General features: G+C 39.6%; 1 protein-coding gene across 6 annotated transcripts in view; it reads left to right on the top strand.

The window, feature by feature from the left end:
* Positions 1-1,306: 1,306 nt before the first annotated feature.
* The window catches only part of ATP2B1 (ATPase plasma membrane Ca2+ transporting 1), a 121,880-nt gene continuing 98,067 nt past the window's right edge, over positions 1,307-25,119 (top strand). For 2 of the 6 annotated variants that reach the window (XM_030819873.1, XM_030819870.1), the window contains exon 1: positions 1,307-1,454. The gene's annotated coding sequence lies outside the window, so the exon portion shown is untranslated. Of the gene's footprint in view, positions 1,455-1,837; positions 2,282-25,119 lie in introns of those variants that run through there. The other 4 variants (XM_030819869.1, XM_030819872.1, XM_030819871.1 and 1 more) reach the window with 3 other exon arrangements.

Genomic DNA, 25,119 nt, shown 5'->3' on the forward strand with positions numbered 1-25,119 from the left:
TGATTAACTGATACTGAAAATAACACTGACAAGGTCTCTGGGCCAGTGGCGACGGTGAGTTCAAATAAAGATTAGATGAAGATGAAGCGCGGTATCTTAGGTAAGATACACATCTTTACTGTGTATATGTGTGTACAAGAAGGAAAACTTGCTTTTAAGTAGATGTTACGAAGGATGGTTTTTTTTTTTTTTTTTTCAACTTGCAAAATCTCTTGAAGGTTGGAGCAGAGCCGCCGGTTACCTTTGAGCATCGAAATACCGCAAGTTATCCCGTTTCCTTTTCCCCTCAGGAAAGATGGGTGCAGGGTTGAGATGTTACAAGAGAATTAAAAGAGAACCACCAGCTTGGCACAGTAGAAGAAACAAACCCAAAATGAAAACACCCGGATTTTAAGCGCGGATCCTGTGAGGCCGGTTTGCACTGGCCGAACGCCTGCGTTAACCCTTTGGGCGCTGCAGCCGGGATCCCCGGTGTTTGCGGACCCCACCGGCAGGAACAGAGATGGCGTGCCCCGCGCCCGCATGGGGAGTGAGCTCTCTTCCCCAAAGAGGGAGCGAGCCGAGAAGCACTTTTGTCGTCGGGTGCGTGCGTCACGGCCCGGGACAGGCGTCGAGTCCGGTTTGGAGTGGGGGCAGAGACGCGGCGAGGAACCGCTCAAATGTCCGCTGACTGGGGGTTCGCCTTAATCTGTCCTCGCCAGGAGCGCTCGCCCTCGCCCTCCCGCTGGCTCGCTCCTGGGCCCTGGAGGAGCATGGGCCCGGGGGCGGTTCGGGAGGGGCCCCAGGTGAAGGGCGCCCGCACTTCTCCTGCGGCAATCATCACTCTCCTGCCTCCACACGTCGCGGCAGCGGCCCGGCCCCGCGCCGAAACAGCAGCTGTGACTGACGGAGTCACCTCCCCGCGCGCCTGAGCCACCCCCTCCTCCCCCGCCGCTCCCTCCCGCACTAACACGTCATGGAAACACGGACGTCAGAGCCTCTCAGCCAATCGCAGGCTGCGGCAGGAGGGAAGGGGCGCGCTGGAGGGGGCGGGGGCAGCGGCCAGCCGAGGCGCTCAGGGGAAGGAAGAGAGGGAGGGGCGTGCGGAGGCGCAAGTCCCCACCCCCGCCCCTCACTCCGGCCACCCTTTCCCCACCGCGCGGCAAGTTCTAATCGCCGGGCGCGCGCTCGCCAGCCGGGGGCGCGCTCGCCGGGTCCTCCCCTTAAACGCCCTCCCAGTGCGGCTTAGCTCCCAGTCCCGGTCCGAGCCGCGGTTCCTCCGCGCGCGCGCGCGCACCCGCCCGCCCCCAGGCTCCCCGCGGACCGCGTCACGTGACCGCGCTCAGCCAAGGCGGCAGCGGCGGCGGCGCGAGCTTCGGCGGCGGTGGCGGCTGTGGAAGCGGGAGCAGCTGCGCCGCCAGCGTGGAGCGGGAGGCGTGTGGGTGTGGAGAGAAAGGAGCGCCAGACCGGAACGGGTGAGCGTTCTCCTCCCCCTGCCTACCCCGGCAATCTTGCGGGCCACCCGGTGCAGACGGGGTCCCTGCCCGGAGCTGCGCGCAGCCCCCTCGTGCTCGGCAGTCCGCTCTCCGGTGCCCGCGGGCCCCGCCCCGAGTGGGGCGGGCTGCGGCGCTCACGGAGGTGGCTGCACCCCGCCCGCGGCTGCTGTTGCGGACGGCGGCGTGAGGCCGGCTGAGCTGCCCGTGCCGAGCGAGCGCGGCGCGCCCTGTGTGCGGCTCTGCGGAGCCGAGGAGGCGGGTCCTGCGGGGACGCGGGCGGCCACTCGGTGGCTGCCGGGCTTTGGGCGGGGACGGCCGGGCGCCGCCTCCTCCTCCTTCGCTGCCGCCGCCGCCGCCTCCTCGCAGTGCAGCGTGAGTAGGGAGCCCCGGCTGGTGGACGCCGAACCTCTCGGCTCCTTGGCCGCCCCATCCCCGAGGTGCAGCTGCACCTCCGCGTGGCGCCCCGAGTCCTGCGAGCCGGCTGCGGACGCGCTGAGGACGGAGCCCCCATCCTCTGCGTTTCCCGCTGTCCCTCACCGCCCCGCGACCCTCCTGCAGCCTGCTTTTTCTTCCCCCTCGGAAAATGGTTCCCACTGCCGGGCGAGGTGAGTGGCGGCCGCCGCCCGCCCGCGGCGGGGGCGGCGGGGCAGGTCACCTGCGGGGGAGGCCGGGCGGAGCAAGGAGGTCGGGCGTCGCGGCGGGGGTCCTGACAGCTGGGTGCCCGGCGGGTTGCGCGGGTTTCGGGAGAAGCTGACGGGGACGGTCGGGGCCCCTCGCAGGTTGCCTCTTGCCGGGAGATTGTAAAGGTGAGCGTGCTTCTCGCAGTGCATCTCAGCGCCTGGTCAGTCTGGGAGTCGCTGCTCCAGGCCCGAGGGATGGGGCTCGTTGGGGCTTCTGGTCTACACCCGCAGGTCTTCGGCTTCACGGAGCTGCCTCGGCCGCGCCACAGCCCATCCCGCCACCGGTCGCCCCCGCCACGGCGCGTGGTGACCTTGAGGGCACCGTGCCCGGCACTCCCTCTCCCCGCGCCCCGGGAGGGTCACCCCTCTAATCCTTGGCCTCGGCCCCCCAGACGCACTGCGGGAGGGGAGCGGGGGCCCCTAGTCGGCCCCTGGCCCGGGTGGTTGATTGTTGGCGTGTCAGGACGGTGATTCCTTGGGAGTTGGACAGCCGCCTGGTCTTTCTCCTCACGCCTTCCGTCTGGCCCCCGAGGATGTTCACATTTGCTTCCGATTCGTGTTTATTCACTTAGTTTAAGAGAAAAAAGCCTGCGCCCCCACCTCCCTTTTTGGGGAAGGAGTCTGTAGGAGGACTGCGTTTCAGTGGCAGGGGTGTGGGGTGGGGGCTGTGCTCTCTTTATCCCATCCTGCGGGAGAATCCTGTGGCTAAGCTGGTTAGCGACCCCTGGTTCTGCGCCGCGGTCACCAGCCAGGTCGGTCTCTGTGCGCATTTCATTCACCAGTTTTCTGCGGGACTCGCAGCGCTGGGAGTGCTCGCACCCTGTGCGCTGCTTGGCGCGGAGGGGAGGGCAGGGCGTCCGGGTGGGCTAAGGGGGTCTGCAGATACTTGGAGGGCTCGACCCTCCTCGACAGGCTGATATTTACCCTTTCCTTGGGTTAGAGCGCTGCAGACAGCCACCTTTCGCTTCTGTACCCGCTACTTTTCTTGGTTTATTAATAATCTAATGGCTTCTGTTGGTATCGATTGCTGTTCGTGATAAATTAGCTACATGGATTTTTTTCATACGTGTGTAGGTATATGCATATATCTGAACTTGTCTGCCTGTCAACATGGAAGCCTTTGTTGTGTTTAACTTCCCCCACCTGAGGACAGTCTTATTTTAAAATAAGGCTCTTGTTCAGCGTGGGTGTATTTTATAATAAGAAGTACTTGTAAGGGCCTGGTTTGTATGAGGCTCTCATCTGGCAGAGGGTGTGTAACCCTTTGGATGGTGGCCCACGTGAGTGAATGGAGGGCCTTCACCACTTGCCCCGATGCCAGCCTTCCCGAGATTCCCTGTCCTTGTGTGTGGCAGTGGTGGATTGGGGGAATTAAGAGGGATTGGAGGAGAATCTGCTTTTTGTACTTGTGCGTTTCATTTGGGTCCTCCTCCTCCCCCTCTCTTTTTCTTTATCCTCCTGGTAAGTTCAAATTTGAAGTAAATAGAAACTTTTTTTTAATTGGGAATCTTTGATAGCTAGTATATGAAATGGGCTTATTTAGCTATGATTTCAGGAGGACGTTTTAGTTTTTACCTTGCTTTAGATAAGACAGTTAAATTGCTGTAATTAAGGGTTGATCTCTGTCCTGATTTTGGCTTGGGTGTAACTGCAAAGATCTTTGAAAAATAACTGTTATTTCCTACCATATAGTCTGCAAAAGTGAGTCACATTCGGGTGAGTTGAGGACAGAGCGCCACCTTTAATTTAAAATTTCGTAATTTTCTTTTATTAAAGTGAAAATTCGGGGTACGCCTTCTTGATTTTTATCGCAGCTGTCATTATTGGCATCCGCATTTTGATGTGTAAGGGGGAATTGTCTTCATTTTTCTGTATTCTCTCATTTCTCTTTTGAGAGAAATTTCTGCAGTTATATGGGAAATCTTTTTTTTTTAATTGAAGCTTGGGATTTTAGCATTCTGAGATGACAAACTAGTTTTGATTTGTGTTTATAATAATATTGATGGTCTGGATCTTCTTCGTAAAAGAAGGAAAGTAATAGCTGCTTTTAATAGGTGGTTTAAACTAGCCATTGCCACCAAATAAAGGTACCTACCAGTATGACAGTGGCTTTACAATTTTATTTTATTTTATTTTATTTTTTAGCTGTAGACCTATTAACAGATTCTGAAACACGCAGGATCAGATATAGTAATTCTTTTTTGTTGTCTTCCAACAACTTACCTTTTGTGATTTTACTGTTTTACAGTTGCTTGTTCTTAAATAATACAGATGAACACTTCGAGCAGGTATACTTATATTCAAAGTTTAAGAAAAAGTGGTTTGTATACATGGCTCCTCTCAGGTGCATCTCATATAAAAATAAATGGAGATTTTAATACTTAGATACTATAGTGACAGCTGAGATTTCTTTCCCTTCCCTTCCTTCCCAAATCATAAGTGTAAGGATCACTGTCTCTTTAGGCACAGGCTCCTTTTTTGATGTAACGTGAGAAAAGGGATTTCGCTCCCAAGTAATGAATTAAGATGTGGATATTATTACATATAGTCTTACAAACCACAAAATATTACTGCCCCTCTATCTGCATTTAAGTTTTCATTCAACACTTGCAATTTCTCTATAGACAATGTAAAGCGTTGGCTACTGAGCTGTAGATAAGTCTTTATTAACTAAAATTAGCCAAAAACTCTGAGATGGAAGGTGTTTTATGCCCTTACTGCTGTGTGTTCTCTGTCAAACTGCGGAATATGGCCCCAGGATAAAGGACATTATTTGAGCTATTAGATTGATGCATGCAGAGTAATTATATGTTGTTATATATACTTTGATAGAATCCTTGATTTTAGAGTGAGATTTACTAATTTCCTTTGTCTGACAGACATGTTAACTTCATTTCAGATGAAACAGTCTCTTACCATGGGAAATGAGTTTTAAAAGGAACGGCCACTTATAACTATTGGTCTTTTGTAATACTGAACAACATAATATTTGGTTTTTTTCCCTTACATTTTACACATGAATACAGTAAAATTGATGTTTTCACTTTTTTATTCTGGAATTTTGTAATGAATGAGCAAAAATCAATAAAAGGACTGAGGATCAGAAAGCAGAAACAAAGATTTAAGTTTTTGCATCTCGGGCAAGAGTATTGACCAGTTGGAAGGGAATAATTATTTTCAAGTAGCTGTCGTGATATGTAATAAAGGTACTAATAGTGGCTTATTTGGGACTAGGTAGAATCTGAGGTGACATTGCAAGGAAAATAACATACAGTGGTTATGGAAATAATTTTCATAAAGATAAATAACTTCAAAAAATTCACTTTTTAGCTTTTAGAAATGTTATCTATACATACCACATAAATTGTTGTCCTGTTAAAATTTTTTATTATAGAAATTATCAAACATGAGAAAGTAGAGAGAATGATATACGTACTGGCCAGTTTTGACAATTACCAACTCTCATGGTCCATCAAATTTCATTTATATCTTAACACAAGAAATGGTTCTGTTATAAATGGGGACATAGGACAGGTAATCGAATCGAATTTTTGTATTTGTAATTTTCAGAATGCTGTATACTCAATAGTGTCCAATATCTAATTAAATCTGAATGGTCAATTTTTATGTTCTTCATTCATTCTTTAGTGGCATATACATTTTAATTTTTCTGGTGATAGTTTGTGTATTTTACAGCAGGTACCCAAAGATAGTGTCTCTCAAATTTTGCCGTCTTCAGCAATCATAGGCATTGTTATTAACTACTTTACAGTTTTCAGAATGTATTTACATATGACCTCATTTGATTCTCACAATAATCCTGTGTGGTAAGGTAGACAGTTGTACTTTTTTTGTTGTTCTTTTTTTTCTGGTAGGTAAAGTGATTTGTCTAGGCCCTAAGGTTATATAGCTAGCAGCTTTTTTATTCCAAACTGGACTTTAGGTGGCTTCTAGATTTTGCTCATTGCTCTTCTCATTATACACGTTTATGTAAGTTTATGAAAGTTATGTATGGAAAATCAGTTTTGATCAGAGTAAATTTAATAGAGAAATATGAATGGGTTTGTTTGGGTTGAGCTTTATAAATTTAATCATTATTTATATTTGGTGTAATACAAACAGTTTGTGTTTTGATTTACTTAACAGCTGAGTGAATGTGAACGTATCTGAAATACTGTATTTTTAATATTGTGGATTTTTTTTAAGTTAGGAATTTTGATTTCAAAGAACTGTTTGGCCTAGGGGTGTCTTAAATCTTGAATAAAAATAAAATGTGCTATACTAAAAGTTTCTTCTTTTAATTTCTGCTGTAGCTTTTTATGCATTGGTTTTTATACTATAACATGTTTATTACCTAAATCTCTTTGAAATACTGATTTGTTCTGTAATGAAATTTAGTTTAAAAGGTTCCAAATGAGGAGGTTTTAGTTCCTGAAATCCAAAACCTGATTATAAATCTCACAAGAAAGGTGTGGTTCTCCAGCATTAATGTGCATGAAGAATCACCTGGGGGAGTTACTGAAAGTGCAGATTCCTTGGCATTGCCCCTGGAATTTTGATTCAGCAGATTTGAGGTGGGGCCAAATGCTAGAGTAGTCTGCATTTTGAGAAACATTGACATTGCATTTATAACTAAGTTAAAGTTACGTGGTAGAGATATCTAAATCAGTAGCTAAGTTTGATTTGTTGATGTCAGTGGTTTTTGTGACAATCCTAGAACTGATAAATTGAAAATATTTCTGTTATCTGTGTATGCCCAGTCTTTCAGAAGATCCATCTGTGGTTACTTAAGTTACTTATTAAGCACTGTAAACTCTTAGAGAATGTTCTTTTATTTTCATGTCTTAATGTCTGCCATTTTCAAATGACTTGGACACCAGGGTTTATATTCATAAAAATAATGCATGCTGTATCTTTACAGTAGTGTGTGTTTATCCTTTAGTCTAGCTCTTTGTTAGAAGAAAAGATTGGATATTCCTTCAGACTAAAAGGACATAAGTTAGTGGATAGATAGCTCTCTTTAATTTTAGTTAACAAGCAGTTGCTCTTTCAAAAACAGCAAGTAGATCTTCCAAGAATATTAGTGATAGCATACTAATTGATAATTTACTATTTGATGCATTAAAACAGAAGTTACTGCTGTCTCACTTAAATGTTAAATAACAGTTTGTGTAGTTCACCAATCTACTCTGACTTTTGGCACTATTTTATCTAATACCATATACCACGTGAATTACCTGCCTTTAATAATTTTCCTCTTTAAGACCAGTTTTGAAATGCAGTTGTTTTTTGCTTCATTTATAACAATATAGCAAATAGCCTGTATCTGCATTTAAAATATATTTTATAATAAAATTAATTTCAAAGCAGGTTCATCTCAAGACTGTTGGGAACCTGTTTTTGTTTGTTCCAAAACTTAGTCTTGTTGGCTACACCTTAAAGTATATTTAGGAATCATAGCTTGTAATTTACTAAAGCTTATGGTAATCTAAATTAAGAAATATTTTTGGCAGAGAAGTCCAAATAAACTATGGGCACATTTTTTTTTTGCCATATTTTTAAAAGCTATTTTCTATTAAATTTTTCCTAGGACAGTGTCAGCTATTCCAAATAGTTGTGGTGTTTTTAGTTATAAGAATATTTGGTATTTCTAAGTATAGTAACTTCCAACAATATGGTTTCTTAAAATATGGGATACCTGCTTTTGTATTAATACTACTGTCACCTGGGCCTCTGAGGGAACAAATAAAGGTAGTTTTGAATGGACCAATGCTTGCTTACACTGTGAAATCTGAGATTACACTGCCTAACTGTAAACTGGCATGACTGCTGTACAGACCTGATAAATTTAGGAGTCAAATTTATGTTTTCTGAAAAAATAGGTCTTAAAGAAGATTTGACTGTTTAACTTAAAAGATGCTTTTTAAATACTTTTTTATTAGCAATGTGGATCTGTTATTCATTATATTAACCCTGTGAGTGAGTTCTGTCTCAGGAGGATTTTAAATAATAATCTCGTACTCTCAAAACTCTCAGATCTGCTGCTTTAATCTACCTTTCATATTTGTGCCAGAATTTTGTTTTTCAATAACCTATTTTAAACCACAGTTTCTTCACTAAAACTTTCATTTTTTTAAATTTTTCTCTTTATCGAAACACAACTTGACTCTGAAAGCCTTTTATAAAGTAGCTCAGTGTTTTCTAAATTGTGTTTTAGAATGCTGGTTCCAAAAAAATATTAATAGGGATTTCCTGGGGGAAAGAGGCACAACCAAACTCCAGGAAGTGCTGGTTTATGCAGTTTGGAACTTCTCTGGTACTTCAATGTGCTAATAAGGGCTGAATCTAAATGTGTTTAGTGTTTTGTCCTCTCTTTTCACAAAACTCCCTTTAGTGGAACATCTCACCTTGTTAACTTTGTGTACCAGGATCACTGCTTTGCACAACTCCAGGGGGTGCTGTTCACATACAACACAAAATGAATTGTGTTTCCTGGAGTTGAGAGCTGTGTTGCATACTGTAGTATTGCTGACTGTCCACTGTGTGATGGTTTTAGAGTCTGGTGGTCCCTCATCCTTTTTTTTGTGAATGTCTATGTGTTTTTCCTCTCACCTGGTAGGACCTTTAGGGGCCAGATGCTGTGTTTGATGCCTATAAGTCCTAGCACTTCGGGAGGCTGAGGCAGGAGGTTCGCTTGAGGCCAGGAGTTCGAGGCTGCCTGGGTGACACAGCAGAGAACCTGTTTACCAAGCAAAAAAAAAACAAATTAACTGCCACATTGAAATTCAGAGGTGGAAAAGTCCTGCCTGTAGAGAAGCTAAATTCTACTGTCCTGGTAACATTCTGTGAAATGTATGTAGCTATCTTCCAGAAATAAAACATTGTCTTATGAACCCATCTGAGTAAAGTTAAAATTCCAAAGGTAAAAAGGTTTTAAAAATCTCCCAGAAAAATTTCCTTAACCTTCTCTGCTTTACCTTAACAGAAGCTACACAATGTCTAAATCCTAAACCAATATGCCAAAAAAATAGTACCTGAACATTTGCTGGATAAAGTTCTGTATATTGTCATATAGAACCCTGTATCTTATCTCAGTTCTTTTATGTTATCTCCAAATGAATTACTAAGACAAAAGGATAATAATTGGGAAGTGTACAACCCAGAGGACTTCAGACAAGAAAATCAAAGAGAGATAATGGGAAAGGGTGGAGTAATGCTGAGTTTTGAAGAATGAGCACATTTAGACAGACCAAAGACTGAGCGTCATATCATTGCTGCGGTTCCATGAACTGAGAGCAAACTGTTAGCTCATGACCTGCTACAGAATCACCAGGCATCAGGAAGAAGAGTAGGTATATGGTCTGTGTTAGAGTATAGCAATGGATTATTCTTCCAGCTGCCTTCCGGAAGTCAGGAAGGAAAGCCTGTATTTGACTTTATCATTTCTATTGAATGCCTGAGTGATATATAGAGTAGTAATTTTAGACATTTAAGTAACTATATATATATCTTTAGTATGTAAGCTGTTATATTTTAAAATGTTTGAAAAAATAAGAGTTGTTCTCCAAAAATTATTCATTTTCCTATGATTAGCACAGCTGAGACCTTACAGGTGCACTGCTATTGAGTATTCTCCCAACCTTTTAAATTTTATAGGTCTAATTGTTGGTAAGGTATTGTGGAGGGAGTTCTAAGACTTGCTCCTGCTTTAATTGACATTGCAATAATAATCATAATAAAATTGTTGGTCAAAGAGTAGCACAGGAGTGGTTTTGGTAGTGAAGAAAATAAAAAGAAATCTGAAGGTAGAGATGAATGGAATCAGCAAAAGTGAAATTGGTTAGATTAGTAAGTTGTTTTTCTACTGGGACACTGATGGATGATACTGGCATATACTCCATGCTCCCTTGCTAATATCTAGATTTTTTAATACCTCTAATACTAAGAGATTTTTAATTTCTTTGCTATACTTCTGTCTTTTTCTTCTCTATTCATGCTTAAAAGCAAGTAAGTGCTATAACTACTCTTTTTTGTTTGCTTAAAAAGTGACTCATGAACTTAAGGTACTTAAGTATGGACACTCCTGACAACTAATACCATAGCGGAGAACTGCTGAGTTAAAGGGTACCAGTGCAAATAGAGGGCTGAAAACAAGGAAGGTCAGTCAGTGAATGGGAAAGAAATATGACAAAGCCTAGGAAAGGGAGCTCCTGAAGCATCAAACTGTCTGCATGTCGAGTCTCAGAAAAACAAGGATTCGTCAGTCAACCCCTTTCTGCATGCACAGTGGATTTAGGGTAAAATTTATGTTACCTTGTCTTTGGCGGAGCGCAGTGGCTCCTGCCTGTAATCCCAGCCCTTTGGGAGGCTGAGGCAGGAGGACTGCTTGACCACAGGGGTCTGAGACCAGCCTGGGCAACATGACAAAACCTCATCTCTACTTAAAAAAAAAAAAAAAATAGGCATGGTGTCGTGTGCCTGTAGTCCTAGCTACTTGGGAGGCTGAGGTAGGAGGATTGCTTGATTCCGGGAGGTAGAGGTTGCAGTGAACTGAGATTGTGCCGCAGCACTACAGCCTGGGCGACGGAGGGAGACCGTCTCTGTCTCAAAAAATAGATGACCCTGCCTTTGAGCTTAAGCACTACTGTTTTTATGTACATAATTTAATGCTGGAACTTGATCACCTCCGGTCCTCCTGCTGACAGCATTTCTTTTGCTAGAAATACCCACCTTTCTCAGAGCCTGTGTCTCCTTTGGTTTTGGTTTTTTACTCTGATATGTTAAGGACTCACCAGATTTAAATGTGAAATTTATCTTCACCACTAAAAAGCCCGCTTGTCTTGGATAAATCACTTGGTTTCTTTAACTCCTCAAAAAGTACAAAGTCAGGGGATTTTGATTTTTCTCTCTTGGAAATTTGGCTTTTAACAAAATTTGTATAGCAAAAACAGGTTACCCCCTCCCCCCAAACTTTCAACCATTTATTTCTTTATTCTGTTAGGTTTGCCTTCCAATTTTGTCTTTTAACTACTTTGTCATCATTTTGACGTTTCATCTGTGATACGCTGTGTTTGATTTATGAGGATAAATACATTTATTGAAAAGCTAAATTATCTAAGATTTCAGTTAAACAAGTGGCATATTACTAGCATTTAACTCTGCTCCTTGCCAAACATATACTAAAATGAGAATAAGGGAATTCTTTTTTTAAAAAGCCATAAATCCGCAAGGGAGAAGAGAAACCCACACCAAAATTTTAGAAGGAGTCGATTTAGTAGACTTAAAAAGCTGAACTCTAAGTAATAGAAAAGCCCAGAAACAAGTCAGTTTATAGAATTCCCTGAGAGCTCAGAGCTGGGAAAACATGGTACCCCTGGTGAAGAGGGGACGGGGGCAAAACGGGAGAACTGGTTGAAATTTTAGGAATTTGATACCCAGATATCTTTCCCTCTGTCTGTAGTCTGTGATCTCTTTTTCCTTCATCCTTGCAGAAGGCTGGAAGCTTACTTTCTGGAGAAGGCGATGCACACTGGGAACACAGTTGAAAACCAGGGTACCACACTCAAAACCGAGTGTTTACCTGTTTATGTTAAGATCACCAGTCTTCTTCCCTCACCCAGCTTTCAGAATTCTGGCCAGAATAGAAGTGTCTTGTCTTATCTAACCTGACCAGCTCAAGGTAAAAGACCTCAAGAATCGGACATTGGCTGTGTCTGCGTCTCCAAAGAAAATGTCCTGGTCAGCTCACCCTACTGTGAAACCCATATTGAATCCAGAACTTCTATTTAGCTTATTTGTGTCCTTTTTTTCTCATAATTAAACAAATTTGTTATAGTCTTACTAAGATATAATTGGCATAGAATAAACTTTACACTTAAAGTGAAAAACTTGAGTTCTGAGGCATGTATATATTTCCACAGTCGCCTCCACAGTCAGGTAATCATTCCCCTAAATTTTTTGTGCCTCGTTATCTTCCTTCCCTTCTCCTCCCCTAGCTCCTCCTTTCCTCAGGCAGCCCCTGATCTGCTTTCTGTTGCTGTAGAATAATTTGACTGTTCTGGCATTTTATGTACATGGAATCATACAGTATGTGTTCTTTTTTGGTCTGACATTCACTCACCATAATTGAGGTTCATCCGTGTTGTGTATATTAATAGTTCTTGTTATTGCTGATGAGGATTCACTGTATAGATACACCACAGTTTGTCCGTTCGCCTGTTGATGGACATTTTGGTTCCAGTAACGTATAGTCTCTTCCTATTATCGAGTTGTAATTTGTTAATATGTTCTTGATAAAAGTACTTTAGGAAGCATTTGTGTTTGTACTGGGGATGGGAAGAAGAATGGTGATAAAAGATATGAGTGGATCACTTGAGGTCAGGAGTTCGAGACCAGCCTGGCCAAAATGGTGAAACCCCGTCTTTACTAAAAATACAAAAATTAGCCGGGCGTAGTGGCATGGGCCTGTAATCACCGCTACTAGAGGCTGAGGCAGGAGAATTGCTTGAGCCCAGGAGGCGGAGGTAGTGAGCCGAGATTGTGCCTCTGCACTCCAGCCTGGGCAACAGAGCGAGACTCCATCTCGGGGGGTGGGGGAAAGATATATATGAAGCCTGAAACTGAAAAAGCAAGCAGTAGCTTTGTAAGCATTATTTGTAGAGATGAAGGATTTGAGGGTACTGTTCCTAGTCGCTTCAGAGTAGAAAATGGGATGGGGGACTAAGAGGACTGCTGATATTTTAAAAAAGGGTGGGGGTGGGGGGGAACTAAGAGGACTGCTAATATTTAAAAAAAAAAAAAAAAAAAAAAGCCTTTTGGATCTGTTTTCCTAAACAGACCTTATGCATGTATAAGTTTGTCAAAACTGAAAATGAATACATGTATGAAATAAGTTTAAATGTGTGGATAACCCAGATATGTCATCTGTCATTCATCTCCTGTACAGGAGATGTACAGTCTTTGTACAGTCTTGTGCAATTTAGATACACAGCTCAATTTTACTTTGGGTAAAATAATCCATTTTTACAAAAGCAGAAGTGAGCAATGTGGACATGAAGGAACATTTCTTTAGTGAAGACAGTCTATGGATAACTCAAGGGTCCCCTTCCTTAATTTCTCCCTCCAGTCATCCTCTACTTTGCAAATCCAGATTCCTCATTCCTTTATTATATAGAACAATTGGTTGCCTTGTTTGGTTTCTTGAGTCTTCCCCTGGGATTCTGACCCGCCATACCCCAAGCTCATAAAGACATATAAAGACATTTTTTCCAAATAATTACATATAGCCCACTCCCTGATAAGAGTCCGGTGTGTGATTTCTGTTTCTTCATCTGGATAAGGCCAAATTCCATTCCACTCATTAAATTTCTGCGTTCCTATTAAGGAACTTGATATTTGAATTACTTCTTGCTTTTTTTTTGAAGGAAGTAGAATCTCGGGAAAACAGCAGTCATTTCTTAAGAGATGTTAGAATTTAGAGGGTGAAAAAAAAAACAAAACTAATGTTCTTTTGTTAACATGCCATGAAAAATAGACTAGCTCCAAAACACACTAGTTACTTTGACTAAAGGGAATGTAAGATTATTGAATAAAATGAACACCTGTGTAGCTGCCTTCTACCTGCTGGTACTGTTCAAAGCAGTTTACACGTATTAACCCATTTAAATGAGTGGGTTCTGTGTAATATATGGATAAGATATTCTCTATAGAAAGAGATGAAGAGGGCTATGAATAGTTTTAAAGGGATACCCTAAAATACAGTGACTTACATAACCTTTTTACCAATTAGAAATCTAACACTATATAATGTTTGGAAAATAGGACAATGTAAAAGTGAAACAAATCACTCATAATCCTCCATCTGAGAAATAGCTAGTTTTAACACTAATAATTTTTATCTTTTGAAAAACTTACCTATTAACATCCTTCAGATAATGTAGGTATAATTGTGTGCTTTTTAGAAACTTTGTATTATTTTCTCATGTCATTAAATTTTTTCATTAACATCATTTTAATAATGTTCTATCCTCTGGCTAGTCCCGTTATTGGATGTTTTGATTTTAATTCTTTTCTGTTAAATAATCTTCAGTGAGCATCTTTATTTGCAGATGTTTGTCTTCATTTACGATTGTTTCTCTGTAATTACTGTATTTAAAGGATTTTGGTAGTTTGTGATCTTATGACTAAAATTTTCTTCCAGTGTCCTTTCTCTGAGGCTGGTCAGATTTTGGGGAGTCTGTCTTTTCTTGCTGTGTCTATAGTATGTCCCACTCATTTCTAGGTCTCTGCTTTACTTTTCCAAATTTCCATAGCACTTTTAAGAATTCATATGTTGTTGTTTACATGTTTGACACTTCTGTGAGCTGTTCAGTTTGGGAGCAGGGACTGTTCATCTTTTTATCACTCACCCTTGGCACAGTGCCCTGTTTATACCTGTGAGGTTGTTAATGATTCTTGAATGAGCCTCTTGTGTCTGGTCTTGAGCTTGAATCCACTGACACTGGACTTCTGCATCTTATAGAAACTAGTGTGCTTGGGGTGAGAATTTATCACAGATGCTGTTTCTTTTAACTTTGAGCTGAATGATATGTCAGGTAAATGACACAAAGATTGGAAATATTTTCTTACAACTATGTTATATAAATTTAATTTTTTTGTGAAACAAGGATTTTACTATCCCTGCTTCTAAAGAGCAGGATAGACTTTACTAAATATAATAGAATACTAAGAAGCAGCCGATGTAAATGGGTATTATTATTTAAAAATGCCAGTGAGTAGATGTTTTTGTAAAATGTTGCTTAACAGATTAATGTATCTATTTTTTTTTTTTTAATAGAGGAGAAAACTTCAAAAGTTTGACATCTAAACTTAAATACAACTACAGCTAAAGAGTTAGTCCAAATAAGTTAAGTTTCAGTATTGTAAACGAGGTAGAACTTTAGGGAAATTTAAAGGCATCTTGGCAGGCTCTTTCTGTGACATCATATATGACTTTTTTTTTTCGTTTTTTAAATTCTCTTTTCAAGTAGAAAATTTCTGATTTGAGGTAAATATTTTATTTTAAAAAAATATTTATATGATTGCTATGGTAGACAGTAACAACTGTGACCTGCCGAGAGGAGAGACTGTTATGCAGAGCTTTAAGTCAGCCTTGCTCAGTGTGTCTGGTGTTCCTTCTTGGTTTCCTTTTCTGTGCAGTGATTCATCAGGTGCCGTATGCTTCCAGAACCAGTGTAAGTGTGTGCACATGTCCCATTCCTGGTCTGTGATCTCTTCTATAATGAATAGGGGTATATTGTTTCCAGCTATTCTTATACAAGTAAAGAAGAAAAACGTTCTAGAATCTGCTGTCAAACCTTCAAACTTCAGTAGTTTTGCTACCATTGTATCCTATTCTTATAATTCTTTTCTTTTTTTTTTTTGTTGAAACAGCATCTCGCTCTTGTCGCCCAGGCTGGAGTGCAATGGCATGATCATGGCTCACTGCAGCCTCGATCTCTCTGGGCTTAGGTGATCCTCCCACCTTGGCCTCCCAGGTAGCTGGGACTATAGGCATGTGCCACCATGCTCGGCTAATTTTTGTACTTTTTGTAGAGATAGGGTTTCGCCATGTTGCCCAGGCTGGTCTCAAACTCCTGGGCTCAAGCAATCCCCCTTCCTCGGCCTCCCAAAGTGCTGGGATTACAGGCATGAGCCACTGCGCCTGGCCAGTTCTTAGAATTCTTGATGGTGATCTCTGGCCTTCTGTCACAATTACATTTGGAGGGTTTTCTAAGTTGTGCTGAGCTCTGTTTGTACTTCTGTACTTCTGCACTTCTGCACACAGCCTAGGTAGCAAGCCAGGCTATCAGTTTTTCATAATGTCGGACTTGCTCCTCCTGTCTCCCGTCCTGAAGTATACCTGTGGCCCTAGATTTAAATTAAATGTTTCCACAAGTGGGAACTGTATTGGTTGAAGGCCTTATTCCCGAGTGGAGGGAAAGCTCTTTTGAGCAGATTCTTTGGCCGTGCCCCTCCAATGTATTTGATACCAGGTAACCCCCCCGCCCCGTAAGCAGATACCCTAGGGAGTTGAAAGGAGGAAACTTTGAGTGGTTTGGGGGATGTTGAGAGATTATAGTTTAATCTAGATCTGCACATGCACAGAAGGAGTTTGAGGTTGTCATTAAAAGTCATAGATTATAGTGGCATTGGGGATTTTTTTAAATTAAGGTGACAGCTGCAAGTGGGATATGAGAGGAAGAGAGAATAGGACAGATTATGTAGTTGAATATAACTTTTTAATATCTAGTTAGTAGATACACATCTCTCTCTTTCTATATATATGTATTTGAACATTCAGTGCAAGTATTTCTTTTGGCTACTCAAGTAATTCTTAATTACTTAGAATAGTTATGGGTATAAAAGGGCGAAATGTATCAAATTAATTGTACCATGACATTCCTCTAATTTTGAGGTCAGTGGAAACCAGTCTTCTTGTCCTGGAATGTAACTTAGTGGACTAATCGCTATCTGGAATGCAACTGGAATGGGGAGGAATCAAAGAGAAAGCAGAAATAGAAGAAGAATGGAGAGAGGTGTAGGATAATTTTTCTCCCAGCCTAAGGCTATTATTTATCCAGTTTCCTGAACCATGTAAAACAAAGTAGAGAACCAGGAAATTGGCAGAAAAGCCCTCTAAGCCGCCAGAAGTTCATGAATCAAGACTCTCAGCACCTTACTCCACTTTAAGTGTTTACCTGCTGTATTTATTCATATTTTAAATACATTTTGATAACTGATTTGCCAGCACACTGCAGATGAAAGAGAGCAAATTTCAGAAACTAGAAAGACTATTTAGGATCAAGCACAAGTATCATAGGAACTAATTGAAAATTTACATTTTAGTGGTGGAAAAGAAGGTTTTTAAAGTAAAAAATAAGAATTCACAAAACTTAATAGGCATGGACAATTTGGTTAAAAAGCAATGGCTGTGTGCTGCTCTTCCTATCTAGAATATCCTCATCCAAACTAGTCATTTTTTTAGGACTCATTATGAAGCTCCTTCATAAAGTTCTTCTGTCCTCTCCAGAAAGTTAGATGCTTGTCATTTAGATTATTCATTAAGTTAGTACTTAATAAATGCATGTGTCCAGTTAAACTCAGCCCTCTATACTGCTCCATTCCTGCTGTCACAATGTTTACTTCGTATCATAGCAGGAGTTCTTCCTGTATTAAAGACATTCCCAACCTTTTCATTGTTTATGCCTTTGTAAATCATACTCCTCTTGCCTAAATATTACAAAATAGGACTCTTCATTCAAGACTCACTTTAAAGGTCAGTTCTTTGATAAGGCATTGCTGCAGCTTCCCTAGGCACGGTCATTTCCTTGTCTGTGTTGCCATCATTTCATATTAAGTCAGTATTTACTTAATTCTGAAATAACAGTTAGAAAATAAATTATTGGCTTAATACTAGTTGTAGGGAGTAAAATGAAAAATTAAGTATACATTCAGAAATACTTTACTGACAGAAGCATACAGTACATCCTCAGTGTGGTCGATAGGTTCTTGGACACTGCGACATTAAGTGAAATGATGTGTAACAAAACCAATTTTACCATAGACTAGTCGATATAAACAAGAGTTAAGTTCTTACGGTATATTTCTGGTCATAAAAACATTAGCAAATATCTGATATTAAACATTGAAATAAGTGTAATTCCATATATACATTTAAGAAAGATTAATAAAACAAGGTAACCCAATTTTTGGTGAATCAGTGAGTGACAGTGGTCATGGTAGGTAGTGGTTTAAATCAAAGAATAAATGTTTGCTAAGTGAAAATTGTAAGGAGCACCTCCTACCACACGAAGTTCAAAAACAATTATAAACACAGCAAGCTTGCAGATTGCTCTCATACCACATCATTTATTGTAGAGCATTTGTATGATTATTGTGTACTTTAGTAATTTTTATTTGATAATGATTTGTAATTATTAATTCGTTTCTCTGATCTGCTGATTCCAGTTCAGGGTCATGAGTGACCAGAACCTCTCCCTGAAGCACATCTTTAGTATGTGGGAGAAAACCAGAATACCTGGAGAAAACCCATGCAGATGCAGGGAGAAAGCGAAGATTCCACACGGTCATCCCAGCCTGGAATTGATTCTGTTTTTTCTCATCAATGTCATAATGAAACCATGTTAAATGAAATATTATTCAAGGATCTGCTGTCGTCTAGGCATAGTTTACTTTCTTCAGTATAGAAAAATTTGAGTCTTAGCCTGAGTTTTAAGTCAACTAAATCATTTTGGCCATTGATTAAGAATAACATCATGGTAGCATGTTTCTTTTTTTTTTTTAACCTATGTTCTGTGATCTTAATCTCTTGAGCAGCTTTGTCATTGACCTATAATTTTGAAACTTAAAGTGTATAGGTTTCATTAGAATTTCCTACTGGTTAATCCCAGCTTTTTAATTGTCTTTGTGTTTTTAATTTTTATTTTTGTCCTTAATGTAATAGTGACCCTGAGTACTAATGCATGAAAAGGAAACACCGTCCTTTCTTAGTTTGAAAATTCTGTGGTTTTCTGAGTTGGCAAATTCTTTAATTGCTTTGCCTGACTTGTGACAGGCAATCTGTGTATAAGCTAGCTTTTGGTTTCAGTGTTACTTCTTAATTATAGGCTTCTAAAAGATATTTTAAACAAAAATTAGGGATTCAAATTCCCATAGACTCAACATGGAAAAAGGGGTGGAATTTCCTGTTTTGTGGGCTAAGAATGCTGGGAAGCGGAAAGAATGATTATTTGAGTCGGAAATATGGCTCTTAAGTTTATCTGTTTGCAAATCTGTCTCTCTAGATAGACTGAGTTCTTTGTTGGGACCTAGCATAGTATGTGACATGTATTATAAGTCTTAACTGAGTAATAATCCTGAGTGATCACTTTCTGGTTAATTATGTTTGACTTTTACAAATTGTCTAGGATAAATTATGTGGTACATTGACAGAAGATTTTTATGTAAAATATTTAATAAAGGTTTGTCTTTATAATGATAAGTTTTAGCTTATGGCAAATATCTTATAACCCAATTCTGGTGAATAAATAAGTGTTTTTGACATGGAGAAGAGTTTGAGTATTATACTAATAACAGTCACAGACTTCAGACCATTGCTTTCCTTAAAGAAAATGAAGTTGGCTTATAGGCTTTACTATTTGAGGTCATAAGGATAAAGAATCTGATTTTCTTTTTTATTTAGAAGAGGACTGATTGTATCAGAAGCATGTTGCATGTAACAGTTGGTATCATTTAATCTGTATAATAGCCCTCTAAATAGGATGATGATTTTTTCCCCTATAGACAGAGAAATGAGTCAGTTTACATGCCCAAATGCTGAATGGCAGAAAGGCATGTGGGCCCAGCTGTCTAACTCTAGTCCACTGCTCTTTCTGCTGTACACAGTTGAGCCTCTCACATGTTACTAGAAGTTTGAAATAATGTCAAGAGCTAGATTGTTTTTCCTTTTTGGAATTAAAATGTTCTTGGATGATTCTTAAAGTGCTTGCCTAATTTACCCAAAGATTGATGGAAAATGTACAAGAGGCTAGGGATTTGGTTTATTCTTATTGATTCTAAATATTGACTGCAAAAAAGCTAGATTTAAATCCAGTTCTCCTTAGGTTGTGGGAATATTGTGCCACACACTTAAAGTGACAAGCAGTGAAGATTTGATATTATCCTGATTTTAAAGGGAGAATTTATACTACCAGAAGTTTTAGGAGAAAATAGTAATTGTTGATTAAATGTGGTATTTCCAGTGATAGCAGGGGAAAATAGTTAAGGTCTGTAGTAGAAAAACACAATAATCAAGATCTTAGAAAGCATTCATGTCAAAATTAGTAAGTGGTAAGTAATAAATGGTAAAATACGTGTTTATTAGTTTTTTTTTTTTTAAAGCAAAACTGTTTAATTCAACTCACAAGAATGAGCAAGTTCTTTGGACTTAAGTTGTTGACATTCTGAGTTGATTCAGGGGATCCTGTATTGCAAGACACTTTATTGCCTTGCCTCTGATAACAATATTTGTGATATAATTTTTACCAATGTCCCTATACTTACAATGTGTGAGCTACCCACTTTATTAAGCCTTTTATACAGAATTACTCTTAATGATAAATCTTCCAAAAAAATAAAGATTTGCTGTCATTGAGGATATTTTCTTTAAAAAGTATCCCAGAGTATAAAGGAAATTTCAAAAAAGGAGAGCAAATGTTTTAAGCAATGGCAGCATTATTAGAATGATTTAAGTTAATTCTTGGTAGAAAAATAAACATTTATTAGGCTATATATGTTCTGGTATTTATTTTGAAGTATCTGTTACTGCTTTATAGTCATACCACATAGTAAGCAGCATATAGGACAGGGTTTAGAGTATCTTAGCTATACAGTAAATACCACAAAGAATCCTAGCATACAGAAAGTTTATAACTGGGGTTTCTGTACATTTTATGCCTAAACTGTAGAAAAGTAAAGCAATTTATAGGAATTTATTCAATAGTTAAATTCTAGGTTTGTGTTAGGATTAGTAGGAATTCAATTCAGACCATTACAATTTCTGTATTTACAGTATTCTACAATGACATTTAATATTTAGAAAACATTTGCTAAACTTTTGATATTCAGAAAATATTTGCTAAACTTCTGTATACATGACTTTGTGTGTACTATGTGTATGAGGAAGGATAGGAGATGAAGGTGAGGATACAAAAGGTATGTCCCTTACTAGTTTATAATATGTGTGTTTAAAATAGACAGACAGAAGTCTACAAATAAATAGCAAATTAACAAATAGATAAGGAGTAAGAAGCCATATTAAATATGGGCCAGATGTGGAATAAGGCAGCCCCGGAGCTGCAAATTGGGAATTTAATGTTTTTAAATTCCCTCTCAGAGGCATGATGGTTGTTAGTGCATTTGTCTGGGGCCAGAAAGGCAGGCCAGATGGAAACGCCATTTTACAGTTCATTTCCAATGTTGTAAGTGTGGTAGGTTGGGAGACCAGAGTGAGTTTATACTCAGCTGCTGGAAGACCCAATTTCCTTCTGAATCAAAGAAAGTTTAAGTTTTATTTCGTGTTTACCTGCATTATAAAATTACATTTCTTTGGAAACTGTTAATTTTTGACACTAGGAAATCGGGACCAAGTTGCCAGTGAATAATTTTTTTAGTATGAGTGTCGTAAGTATTGTATAGGACATACAACAATTAAAAAATTATTTGTTGATTATCTGAAATTTAAATTTAACTGGGTGGCTTGTATTTTATTTTGTAGCCCTGTTAGGACCTGACAAGAGAAGCTGAAATACAGACTGTACATAAGTTTTAAAAAGAGTGCTAGCATTGGAAACAACATCTAAAGAACATCTGTTTATTGCCAATCAGAATAGGTGGTTTTTAGATTCACCGAAGTCAGTGAATGTGGTGAACTAAGGTTCTGAACTATCAAAGAGAATTTGATAATGAATCTAAATAACAACTAAGGTTGAGGCTTCTTCCTGTGTATTTTTTGGTAAAGGAACCTATAAGCGAAAGATATGATTAACCCTAAGCTTATGGATGGCAAAACCAATATTTTATACTTGGACTGGGAGACACAAGGAGGATTTGGGGGTAGACAAAGAATTTTAGAGCTAGAAAACTGCTTTGAAAACCTGGTCCAACCCTTTCTTTTACAGATGAGAAAACTGAGTCCCAGGTACACAGCAACCTGCCCTAAGATCCTACAGTAAGGATGAAAGCCCAGATCTGACTCCCACCTTAGTGCCTGTTCCACTGTTCAATGTTCAGCTTTCCTAAACCGTGGCAAAAGTAGTATTCATTCAACAAAGAATTTGAGTGCCAGCTGTATGTAGTGTCACCTATAGTTTCAGATACTAGGCTGAATTTTGGGGATAATATTGGCCAAAGCAGGTAGTCTCTGTCCTATATAAATTGAAATTTATTGTCTGTCCATTTATTTATCATAGTTAGTGCTAAATGAGCAAGACTTAGGATAAAATAGTTTCATTAAAATGTACAGTCCAGAGCTAGAAATCTGACTCCTGATCCCTGGAGCTCACTCCCCTATTCAGCAGTTTATAATAGTTGTGAAAAAATTTATGTGGGTCTCCAGATATTTTATAACCTAAAACATTTGTGCATTTAATAGTTTGAACTGCTGCTTTATTTATAGTTCACTCAGTTATCCTCAGTAATGAAGAGTAACATTGATGAGACCTCAACAGTTACATGAAATAAAGTGCTGTAAATTCATCACCTGGCACAGTGAACAGACAAAAATCTGACCTTGGCTGAAGGCTGTATCTTCTCCTTGGGTTAGATTCCTGCCTGCTGAGAGCCTTGGTGTGGAATGATGTCTAATTTATAAGAAAGTGAGTGCCTTTGGGTGCTTACATAGGAGCTCTCGATTTGTCAGCACTGTGGTCTTGATTTTCCTCTCCTCACTTGGAGGAGAGTGTTCTTATATGTTCTTGGTTTTAGTTTACTTTCATTTTTGTTTTTAAATAACTATCTGATTTAGCATTCTACATATAACTAAATTGATGGAAAAGGTGATATTGCACATACTGTATGAGTTTTGCCTCCTAATTCACAGTCCAGTGAATTCTTGGATATGTTTTAATGGTTCCTAAATAAATATATGAAATATATTTTGTTTGATTTAAACGTTTAAAAAGTAAATATTATTGTAAGTTGTAAAATACTAACATTGCCGTTTAAGCAGCATTTATTTTAATCCCATGTTGAATTTAATCCCAAAATATTAGTATCTTTCTCTTTTAGTAAATAGAGTGTATGGAATAAAACTTAATGTTTCTTGTAATGAGAAAGACACTAGATGATCTGACCACTTTCTTGGCCTTACTGCCTAGTAAGTTGAAAGTACAGTTGTCCCTCAGTCTCCATGGGGGATTGATTCCAGGACCACCCCACCTCCACCCACCTAGATAGCAGAGCCCACAGATGTTCAAGTACCTCACGTAAAATATGTTTGCATGTAACCTACGCACATCCTCCCATATACAGAAATGCATTGCAATTTCGTTATTGTGCAAATGTCACACAGTGTACTACACAAATGTAGATGGTATAGCCTACTGCAGCCCCTAAGCTATGTGGCATGGCCTATTGCTTCTAGGCTGCAAACCCATATAGCATGTTACTGTACTAAATATCGTAGGCAGTGTAACACAACAGTAAATGTTTGTGTATCTAAACATAAAAAAGGTACAGTAAAAATTGGTATTATAATCTTACGGGACCGTTATCAAATCTGTGGTTTGTCCTTGTTGACCGAAACGTTATGCAGTGCATGGCTGTACTTTAGATCATCTCTAGATTGCTTATAATACCTAACATAATTAAATGCTATGTAAATAGTTGTTATGCTGTATTGTTCAAGGAATAACGACAAGAAAAACATGTCTGTAAATGCTCAGACACATCCTCTTTTTTTCCCCCGAATATTTTCTATTCGTGGTCGGTTGGATACGGAACCCACAGATAGAGAGGGTCAACTGTATTAGTAACCCCAGAAGGAGTATTATATTAAAGGAATTATAGATATATGGTAGAGACAGGATCTATATATTTTTATCTGGACTAATACTCAGTTTTCTCTTAATGTGTATGTGGCCACTGTAATAACACTTATTGTCACTTTAATATAAATTTATGTGCATCTATGCATGTATATACACCATATACATGAATCATGTAATTTCATGTTGAGAGTGAACATAAATATGCCATGCACCGATGTAGGCATAGTGAAACATGGAAATGGCCTTTGTCCAGAGAGTGCTCTTAGACCAGTTAGGTTGTTTATCAGTATGATTGGTTGGCCATAACATTCATTTATTACAGTAGTATTTCTTAATGAAGAGTATACTCACTGTAAAACAAATTTTGCTAAAATTTCCTTGGGAAATTTTTTGGAAGGTTTAATGATATGTTCCGTTACATTGGATAAAAGGCAAAATACAGTTATGGTTTTAAAATTTCTAACTACAAAGTAAAATAAAAATGAGTGTACGCAAAAGCATATCAGTATCTGGCATTCTTGTAGTAGGGGAGAAGAGAGGGAAAGAATTTGAGAAGGGGGTCTGGTCTTTGCTTAGGGTAAAGAGTAAGTCAAATTACAATGGATTGTAGATATTGGAACAGCATTATTTAGTACTTGGAAATACATTTCTAACAGCTTAAGCTGGATATACTTTTGGTTTATCTTCTCAAGGGATTAGGGTATAAAATAATCTATCATCTAAAAATGGTGAAAGATTGCCTTGAAGAACACATGCTGAAGGAAATTTTAGAAAATTTTCTTTCTTTAAAAATGGTAGTGTTTTCATTCCATACCTGGAGATAAAAAGTATATTAAAATTAAATAATGCCTGAAGCAAAAGTGGATCTGTTAGTCTGCTAGGGCTCCATAACAGAATGCTACAGATGAGGTGGCTTAAACAACAAATTTATTTTCTCATAGTTCTGGAGGTTGGAATTCCAAGATCAAGGTATCAGCAAGGTAAGTTTTCTCCTGAGGCCTCTGTCCTTGGCTTGCTGATGGCCTTGCTGTGTCCTCATATGGCCTTTTCCCTGGTATCTCTTCTTAAGGACACCAGTTCTATTGGATTAGGGTCCCACCCATAAGACCTCTTTTAATGCTTAATTACCTCTTAAGACCTTATTGCCAAATATGGTCACATTGGAATTTAAGGCTTTTAACATAGAAATTTTAGGGGGACACAATCCAGTCCATAATAGAGAAAGCAAAGAAATTCACACTAAAATGTAATTTTAGTCAACTAAAACATGGTTCTCAAACTTTAGCATGCACCAGAATCACCTGGAAGGCTTGGTGAGGCCACACCCCCAGAGTTTCTGACTTAAGACAAGACGGGTGGAGCAGGTCTGAGAATTTG

Source organism: Nomascus leucogenys, chromosome 10, assembly GCF_006542625.1.
Source record: "Nomascus leucogenys isolate Asia chromosome 10, Asia_NLE_v1, whole genome shotgun sequence".
Lineage (NCBI taxonomy): Eukaryota > Metazoa > Chordata > Mammalia > Primates > Hylobatidae > Nomascus > Nomascus leucogenys.